The sequence below is a fragment of the Benincasa hispida genome, chromosome 11, assembly GCF_027475165.1.
Source record: "Benincasa hispida cultivar pf3 chromosome 11, pf3_genome.v1.1, whole genome shotgun sequence".
NCBI lineage: Eukaryota > Viridiplantae > Streptophyta > Magnoliopsida > Cucurbitales > Cucurbitaceae > Benincasa > Benincasa hispida.
The window spans coordinates 77,817,286-77,827,447 of record NC_143488.1 but is presented as its reverse complement, the minus strand read 5'-3'; positions in this window follow the sequence as shown (position 1 = coordinate 77,827,447).

The window sequence follows — 10,162 nt, the reverse complement described above, 5'->3', positions numbered from 1 at the left end:
AAAATTAAAACACTAAGATTTTCAGTAATTAAAAATTGAGTTTGTTATCATCAAAACATTGATTAATTAATTAATTTGAGATTAAGGGCCAAAAAGCCAACATATAACACCACCAAGAAGGCTACCTTGGTATTCTCGATGTGAGAATCCAGAGGGTGGGATCTGTGTGGACTTGGTTTGAGGCAGAAGACAGAGGAAACAACAATCGTGTTAACGATTGAGCAAGTGGGAGATGGCAGAACCTATCGTATAGGTCGATACTCAATCGTTTAGGAAAAGCTAAGCGATCGTCTAACAAAATTATGCGATCGTTTAGCTTATCGCTTAGCTGAGTGTTTGTCGCTTACAAACACTCCACGATAATTTACCTTATCCAAGTTGTCGTTTAGTAAAACCTATTTATTTAACAACTTCCGTGAAAATATTTTCGAGAGAGGAAATATCAAATTCACAAAATCTCAAGCCTTTTCTTTTATTTTCTATCTAAAAATAGGAAAATATTTTTCCTTTTATCTCACGGTTACCATGAAACTACCAATAACCTCCCACTCAATTGGTTATTAGAGAAAAAGAGTTAATTATCCAATAATTAATATTATTATAAATATAAATGATAACCAACTTATCATACTATATTTATAACCTATAGTTTTAATATTTCATGTCATGAAATATATAAACCATAAATCTTTTTCTATTCCATGGCACTTAATGTAAATCTCATTTACATTAATCCTCCACTAGATGTATCTCATACATCATACCGATCATATCATATATAATCGAATTACCTCTTGTCAATTTGAACATTTCAAATCAACACCAAGAACTGATCCTCAACTGAATCCATTGAGCTACCAAGGGGACCTTATGGACCTATAGCTCGAAGCTCCAATGGTACGTGAATAACTGATTAAACTTTTTAGTCACGAGATCCACCATTCGTTTACTACTAAACACTCCATTAAAGACCGACAGCTGAACTCTCCTTACCACAGATATATTATGTGTCCATCTTAACCAATCAATAGTGCGACAACACTTCACAGATCGCTCATAAGTACAGCTCGGCCAATAATCATTATGTCTCTGTAGTTACGTCTAACTCCTTAAGTACCACTGATCCCTCTAATGAACATAAGTCATAGTCTTACTATGACTGAGTCCTCTCTTTCGAAAAGAAACTGTGGCCACTATGTTCAAGTCCCGAAATCAGCTCTTTCGGGAGAAATCTCTCTACTTATCCTTGCTTCGGGAAAGGAATGAATTTCATCTTGTGTATTGAGTTCCTAGCACCCAAATCAGACAAGTCCCCAAAAAGGTAGGCATGTTGAGTTGGCAATCTAGGCACTCTCACCCATGCTAATCAAAGGACCGCCCTCAAAGGCAGGAGTTCCCAAAACACTCAGAATTGAGGTCGTGTCACCTATGGTCGTTTAGGTGAGATGTAAGTCTCTAGTATCAACGACGTTATATATAGAGTCTAGTCATCTCGTAGTCCGGTCTTATACAAACTCTTTGTATAGGACACCCTCGCTCGTATGTCTCCACATGAATGGCCAGGATCTACCATTTGCAGTAGTTTATAACACTTGCAAACCTCTACAAAGTGGGTCGTATCCCTAGTGTCACTAGGATCAGGTATCCGACCTTAATCCTTATACTACAGACCTATTTAGGTTATCACTTAAGGCATGATTCACTTGTATATCACATATACATGCTTAAGTTTACATAAGATAACGATAGAGCTTTGCTTATTGGATATGAGTAGATACCAGAATGAAATAGCAGTTATTTTATTCATAAAATAATGTGTATCATTACAAATAACGAGACTCTGGGAGAATTATGACACTAATCTCAACATTCTGAGCACTCACAGGGTTTTAAGTTTTATGATCTCATTTCTAGATCATTGTTTGAGATAGGAAATGTTAGATTCTTTAAGAATGTTGAGTTTGGGAGGAAGATAACACAAGGAAAGTTGTCTTTAAAGAGGAATTAGTTTCTTTTCCAAATGTGGTTATAGATGATGTTCAGGCTCCAATTCCTGACTTCATTATTGAACCAATTATAGATCAAGACAACATTGAAACCCCCATTGCTGAACGTGATGTTCAAACTTAACAACCTCAAGAAGTGCCACTAAGAAGATTTATTAGAGAGAGAAGAGTGCAATTCCAGATGATTATATTATGTTTTTTCAAGAACAAAAGTACAATTCCAGATGATTATATTGTGTTTCTTCAAGAACATTAGGATGATTTGGGCATAATGCAAGATATCCAATCAACTCTCAACAACCTCTACAAAGTTCTAACTCTCAAAAGTTAATAAATGCTATGGAAAAGGAAATTAAAATCCATGAAAGACAATGACATTTGGGAACTTGTCGAATTGCCATCAGAAGTGAAACCCATCGATTGTAATGGATATCATAAATACCATGAAGTGATAACCTCCTTTGGTTTTGAGGTGAATATAGTGGAAGATTGTGTATATCACAAGTTCAATGGGAGTAAATCAATCTTTCTGGTGTTATATGTCAATGACATACTCATAGCAAGTAATAACGTAGGTTTATTGCATGATACTAAGAGATTTCTCAAAAGGAATTTTGAGATGAAGGATCTTGGTGATGCTTCTTTTGTATTATGAATTGAAATACTACAATATCATTCTCAAGGTATTTTGAGATTGTCACAAAAGAACTACATTAAAAAGATTTTGAGTAGATTTGACATAAAAGATTGTGCACCAAGAGATACCTTAATTGCTAATGGTGATAAATTTCATTTAGGTCAATACCCCAAGACCACACTCGAGACTGAAGAGATACAAAAGGTTCCCTATGCATCGACTGTTGGAAGTCTAATGTACGCGTCCAAATATAGCGTTCATAGTTGGAGTGTTAGGCAGATATTTGAGCAACCTGAGAATGGATCATTGGAAAATAGCCAACGGGTTATGAGGTATTTACAGAGAATAAAAGATTATATACTCACTTATCAAAGATCAGAAGTTTTGGAGATCATTGGGTATTTTGATTCCGATTATGCTGGATGCCAAGGCACTTTGCGATTCACTTCAAGCTATATCTTCACGTCGGCTGGAGGAGTTGTATCCTGGAAAAGTGTTAAACAAACACTTATGGCTTCTTCTACCATGACTGCGGAGTTTATAGCATGTTATAAGGCATCCAATCATGGAATATGATTGCAAAATTTTGTCATTAAACTACGGATAGTGGTTGGCATAGAAAGACCACTAAAATTATTCTGTGACAATAAGTCGGTAGTAATATATTCCAATAACAACATAAGCAATACGAAGTCAAAGTATGTAGACGTGAAGTTTCTAATTGTTAAAGAGTTCAGAACGACGAAGGCCACCTTGATTCCGTGTCAATACATGAGATGGACTAGATTGAACTAAAGAGAAATTCTAATATTGAAATAACCTGTTTATGCGCACTTAAGGTTTATGTGATTTAATTATATTAAGTACATAGACATTGCCCAAGTGGAAGATTGTTAGATATATTTAAATAATAATATATGTAATTAAAGTATAGGCTAGGTATGTAGATTAATAATTTATCACATTGAGTTTTTTTATTAGATTGAGCCATATTATGTGATCTAATTAATTAATGCCCTAGATTCCTAATAGAGTATGAACTTAATGGATAGAAGTTCATTCCTAGATAATTGGGGTTTAATGGGAACCATAATTGAACTAGTATATAAAGAGACCTTAGGCTAAGTTCTCAATATACTAAAACAATAAACACTCAGTCTTTCTTGAATCTCATCTAGAGAGAGATCCCACTAAGGGCATTCGAAGTTTTGGTTGAGGAAGACTATAGTCATGTTAAAGTCATCGTCATCTCGAAGCTATTATCAATCACAATGGAATCCTGTATGTTATTTATTCTTGATAATTTGGCATGAATGATCATAGGGTTTATCTATTCAATATAGATATAGAATATTTATGCTAACATATCCCATAGGACCTGAAGTTTTGATTTTATACCTTTTCTAAAATAAAATTGAAAGTTAGATTCGATATATGTCAAGAATCTAATAAACACAAACTTAAAAATTTATGAATTGATTAGACTCCAACTTAAAAGTTCAAACTTTAAACTCAGTAATGCAACCTTATATTTATGGTTATTTAAAATGTACCAAGAATGAGTTTCTTTTGATATTATTAAATTGTTTCATATTCTAAAAAGGAAAATTCTTATAAATAGAAAATTTCATAAAATATTTATATTTTATAGCAAAAAATTCTAAAAGTGTTTATACTTTTTGAACTTTTTGCTATAAGTTGAAAATATTTTTAAATATTTTTTATATTTAAAAAGACCATTCTAAAAATGCATTTATATGTGTAAAATGCAACATGAAAATGAATTTCAAATTCGTTTCCATTTTAAATGTTTTGTTTTTTTTAATACTTTGAAAAATGCATGTAGATGTGCAAAATTAAATATTGAATTGATTTTAAATAATGAAATATATGTTTTGAAAGGATTTTAAACATCATAAAAGTGATTTTAAATTCTTAATCCATTTCATAATCACTTCCAAACATGCCTTCATAATATAAATCAACTAAATACACGTTGATTCAAATTTCCATTGATTTACAAAAAAACTTAACAACACAATGGCGAGATTTGTGTGGGTGTACATCCTATTTTAGTTGCCCTACGTTTAACTTTTTCCTGTTTTGATTTATGTACTTTCAAAACATCGAACTTATCCATTGCAGTACGAACCAACCCATCACCGTGTGGAGCAACTATCGTAGCTTAGTCCAACTTATGTCCATTAAAATTCATCCTCTCCAACTTGAAGAAACAAAAGATTTTTTGGGTCTCGTTTGGCAACCATTTTGTTTTTTTGTTTTTTAGAATTAAGTCTATGGACACTATTTCTACCTCCAAATTTCTTACTTTGTTGTCTATTTTTTACCAATATTTAAAAAACCAAGCCAAATTTTGTGAACTAAAAAAAATAGCTTTGAAAAAGCTGTTTTTGTTTTTTGAATTTAGCTAAGAATTCAATCATTGTACTCTAAAAAAATGCAAATCATGATAAAAAAAAATATGGATGAAATAGACTTAATTTTAAAAAACAAGAACAAGAAAAATTAAATAGTTACCAAAGGGAGCCTTAGAGATTGAATCTAAAATCATACGTTCTAGACTTGGCCTTTAGTGGTGGAGGAAGAAGCCCCATTTTTTGAAAGAAGACCCAAAAATAAATTCACTCCTTGAACTTAGCCGCAAATGGAAGCAAAACAGATCATTCTAAATAATAATTCTTTACTTTTTTCAATTAATTTTTATAATTTATTTCTCAAATAATCAAATTCAATTAATATGTCATTACATCTACGTCACTACATAACGGTCGAATTAGTGTTTAAGTTAAAGGTTAAGTCAATGACTATTTAGAATCGTTTGGCAAATCCGACGGACTAAAGTATTTATTTTTAAAGTGCAGGGACCAATTCCAAATCTCATATACCAAAAATACATTTTACCCTTAAATATATAAGAACCAAAAATGTCTGATTTAAAAGTGAGATTAGAATTTCATAACCCAAAATATATTAATAAAAATCAATTTGAATTTGTTACAATAACAAAAATAGACACAAATTAAAAAAATATATATTTAAATTGATAAATTAATAGGAAAAAAAGTTGGGTGCATCCATCTAATAAAAATGTATCATGTGACAAAAAAAATTATATTGATCTTTTTTGCTATAATAAAAAAAAAGAAAAAGAAAAAGAAAACATTGGATAGGTTACACCTAATCATTGCCAAATTAATATTTATATTTTTTAAACCAATTAAAATGTATTTTTATTTATATTATATTTATATTAGTGACTTTTTGTTGTTTTAATATTTTATGTTTTGAGGATTTATTGTACAATATAATGAGAATGTTGATTTGCCATTCATGTCAACAACGAGTCTATAAAAATATAAAAATTTAATATCATGATATAATTTTTTTTAATACAAGACCTATGAAGATGATAAATTAAATTCTTCCGTGTTCAGAGAGAAAAATCATGTTTACTGTTGAGCTAAACTCTAACTTTGCTAATGATATATACACTTTGTTTTGGGATAGAGGAATAAAAAGATAAGCCTAGAAGATGTTATAAAAAAATAATAAAATATGGACCGCGTAACAAAAATTATATACAAAAAATAAAGAAAGTAATTAAAAAAAAAAAAAAAAGAAAGAAAGAAAGAAAGGTGCTGAAGAAAATGCAAGTCTCACGTGTACGTGTTTCCCTCCACACAAAAATGGGCCTTACTTTATTTGGAACTTCTCTTTCTCTCTCTCATCCCTTCAAAAAAGATAATAAAACAAAACAAAATAAATCAAGGACGGTTTTTAAATATAGAAAAATAAATCAAGATATAGCAAAATTTTATAATTATTAATGATAAATGCTGAAAGAGTGATATAGAAGTCTATCATTGATCGTTCTAAAATTTTGCTATATCTTATTAATATTTTCAACAGTTTTATCATTTGAAATAATTTTCCATAAATAAATCAACTCTCTATTAAAATATTAAACGAAAAATTTCCACATATACAAAAAAATGTTAAAACTATTTATAAAAATAGCAAAAAGATATTGATACACTTTTATCTGCATCTATCATGATATACTTCTATCTTTTTACATCACTGATACATTTCTATCAATTTTTATCAAATACGATTAAAATTTTGCTACCTTATGTAAACAATTTACTATATTTTTTTATTTTGAAAATCCTCCATATTAAAATTAAATGAAAAGAAAAGGTCTCCTCTCTCAAAGTTTACTTTTTCACTTTTTTTTATTATCACAGGCATCATAGGGAAAGGACCACTTCATTTTTCACATTCATAATTAAAAATCTTCAATCCCTTCACCCTTGTTGGTGTTTAAATATGTCAATTATGAAATATAAACAAATGGGTTAGTTGAATTTTTTTTTTATTACCAAAAAGTGTTGACATTTATGACATGTTGATTTTCGAGATAAAATTCGTTTGGCTGTCTCTGTAACGGCATTTTGAGTGACATTTAAGATTTTGACTATTGAGGCCAATTTCACATTTCTTCAAGAAAAGTTTAAAAATCTTATACATCATTTACGTGAATCGTTACAATGTTTATCTATTACATGACTAATATATCCTATGACTCATAATTAATTGGATTTTCTTTTATATAAGTTTAATCAAATAAAGGAGAAGTTAAGAATACATAAGTGAGATTAAGTATATTTTTACCCGTCTATTTAATTTAAACAAAATTAGAATTGGTGGTGATTTTAACATGGTGTCATAGTAAATTAATCTTTGATTCAAATCTATATAATCAATTTTAAAATGATAATTAATGTGTTATCTAATGAATTATGTTGAGTTGACTATCAATTTTGTTTCTCATTTCATATAGTCCAATATAAGGTAATAAATGAGAGGGAACAAGATACCCAAACTAAAATTAAATATATATTTTTGAGGTAATAAATGAATAATGGAATATGTAAATTATGAGTGCAAAGAATTTAAAATTGATTCTAAATGGATTGTTTTAGAATCCCATAAAAACAAAATGCCTAATCCATATTCTCTTTTACTTTCATTTTTAAGGAAGAGTGCGATCAGATTCTATTCCAAAATCTGATCATATTCAGATCATTAAAAAAAATGTGAACAATTATAGTGCTAAAAAAAAAGCTTCTTTCATACATCATTGAATGTAAGAAAGAAAAAGAAAGTAAAAAAGGGAAAAAAAAGAGAAGAAGAATGAGATTTCTTCTCCATTTTGTAAGCCTTTGAATGAGACATTACAATGATAAAACACTACCACTTTTACAATATGATATTGATGAGCACTTTCCTCTATATATATATATATATATATTAAATACTAGTTAGTCTTTGTACTTTTGGTTTTAGTTTATTTTAACCTTTTTTCAATAAGATACACGAGATAAAGTAGGATCAATAAATGTATTGGGATATCTCAACTAGGTTGACACATGATCACACCTCGAGTCCAAAAGGATGCATTAATAAAAAAAGAGACAAGTACACAGAGGAAAGTCTTCCAATTAAGTGCTATATTAGTTTTAATATCTATACTTTCAAAATGTTCTTTTTGGTCATTATACATTTTATTTTGGTTCATTTTGGTCTTTGTACTTTCAAAAGGTTCATTTTGGTCATTGTAGTCTAAAAAAGTGATCATTTTGGTCTCTTCATTTTTATTTTTATTTTATTTTCAAGGGATCAAAATGAATACTTTTTTTAAAATTGAAGGACTAAAATGAATCAACATTGTAAGTGCAATGATCAAAATGAATATTTTCAAAGTATAGGGACCAAAATGAGCCAAAGTTAAAAGTGTAAGGACCAAAATGAATATTTTAAAAGTATAGAGATCAAAATAAACCAAAATCAAAATCAAAAGTATAGGGATCAAAGTGGTATTTAAACCTATATATTTATATAGAAAAAAAAATAAATTTTAGTATTTGAAGTTTGATTTAAATTACATTTAAGTTTTTACAATTTTATCCTTGAAATTTATTTTGGATAATATTTAGATCTGGTACTCTATCATTTTTATTTTATTTTTTTGTTAATTACTAAAAAAAAAAGAAGCTAATGTGACATTTTTTTTATTAACTATTAATAATTAACAGAAAAAATGACGTAAGGATTTAGGGGGCTATAAAAATCACACCCATATTTTAATTACATTTTCAATAATTTGATCTTTTAAATTATAATTTATTCTTTTGAGTAGTGAAGCCGACATCCAAATCCTAGATTCAAGCTCTCAACTTAATTTTGCCGCCAAAGGTGAAACATATTGTTTTTCTTTTTCCCTAAATATATTAAGTTTTCTATTAAGTTGTTCAAGAAAATGTTAAAATTTATTGATATATAATGAATATGTTATAAATTATTATTTTATTAACATATTTGGATAAATAGACGTGTTTAATATTAGACATCTATAGTGTGAAATAAATTAATTTTATTGATAGATAGGTCGGTCGATGATGGAAGGATTTCATGTGTAAAAGGTATCTTAGTGTATGGGTAAAAAGTAAAGTGTGTAAAAGAATCCAATCATAGTTAATTGAAAGTTAACAGGAAAAATTAAAAAAGATATATAGGTAAAAATTATGGTTTTTTTTAAATATAAAAAAAAAAAATCAAAATATTTACGAAATATAGCAAAATTTTAAAACTATCAACGTCTATCATTGATAGTTCTAAAATTTTATTATATTTTGTAAATATTTTCAATAGTTTTATCATTTGAAATAATTTTCTTAAAAATTAAGATGCGTACAAGTCTAGATCAAATAAAAATTAAATTCAAAATTAAAGAGTAAAAGTATAATATTTTAAAAAGTAGAAATAAAGTAAAAACTAAATTTGAAACTCTAGTAAAAATATAACATTTTTTAACTTATAGACTATATAGAAACTAATTCAAAATTTTTAAAAAATGAAAAATGAATAAAATAAAAAAAAATATTAGTTAAAGTTAGAGTTGTTTTTAAATATAAGAAAATGAGCCAACTTATTTATAGGTATAAGAAAATGTCATTGGATAGATAGTGATAGACATCTATAAGCGTAGGATATTAGATAATGACACTTTGTTATATTTAATTGGCATAGGTCCCCATACTTTCGACCTCGACATCAAATGTTCGATTCCCTCACCCCGCACTTTAATTACAATACCTTTATATATAAAAAAAAATATATATTTCCAATAGTTTTTCTATCTAAAACATTTATCCTTGAAATTACTTTGAATACAAATATATAAATTAGGCTTTAAAAATTAACACCATTGAGATAGGATCAACTTTTTCAAAAAAGTCAATATGATGTGGGATGAAATATTTTTCTCACATCCTTTTGAAAATGCTTTATGAATTTTATATATTCCCTCCCCTTTTTGCCTAGTCTTGGACAAAGGTAGGTGATGGAGTTTATACTTTGAAATTCTCATCTTCTCATTATTAATTTTAGAGGTCCCTAATTATTATCCCATTTTAAACAATACACTCCTAACCTT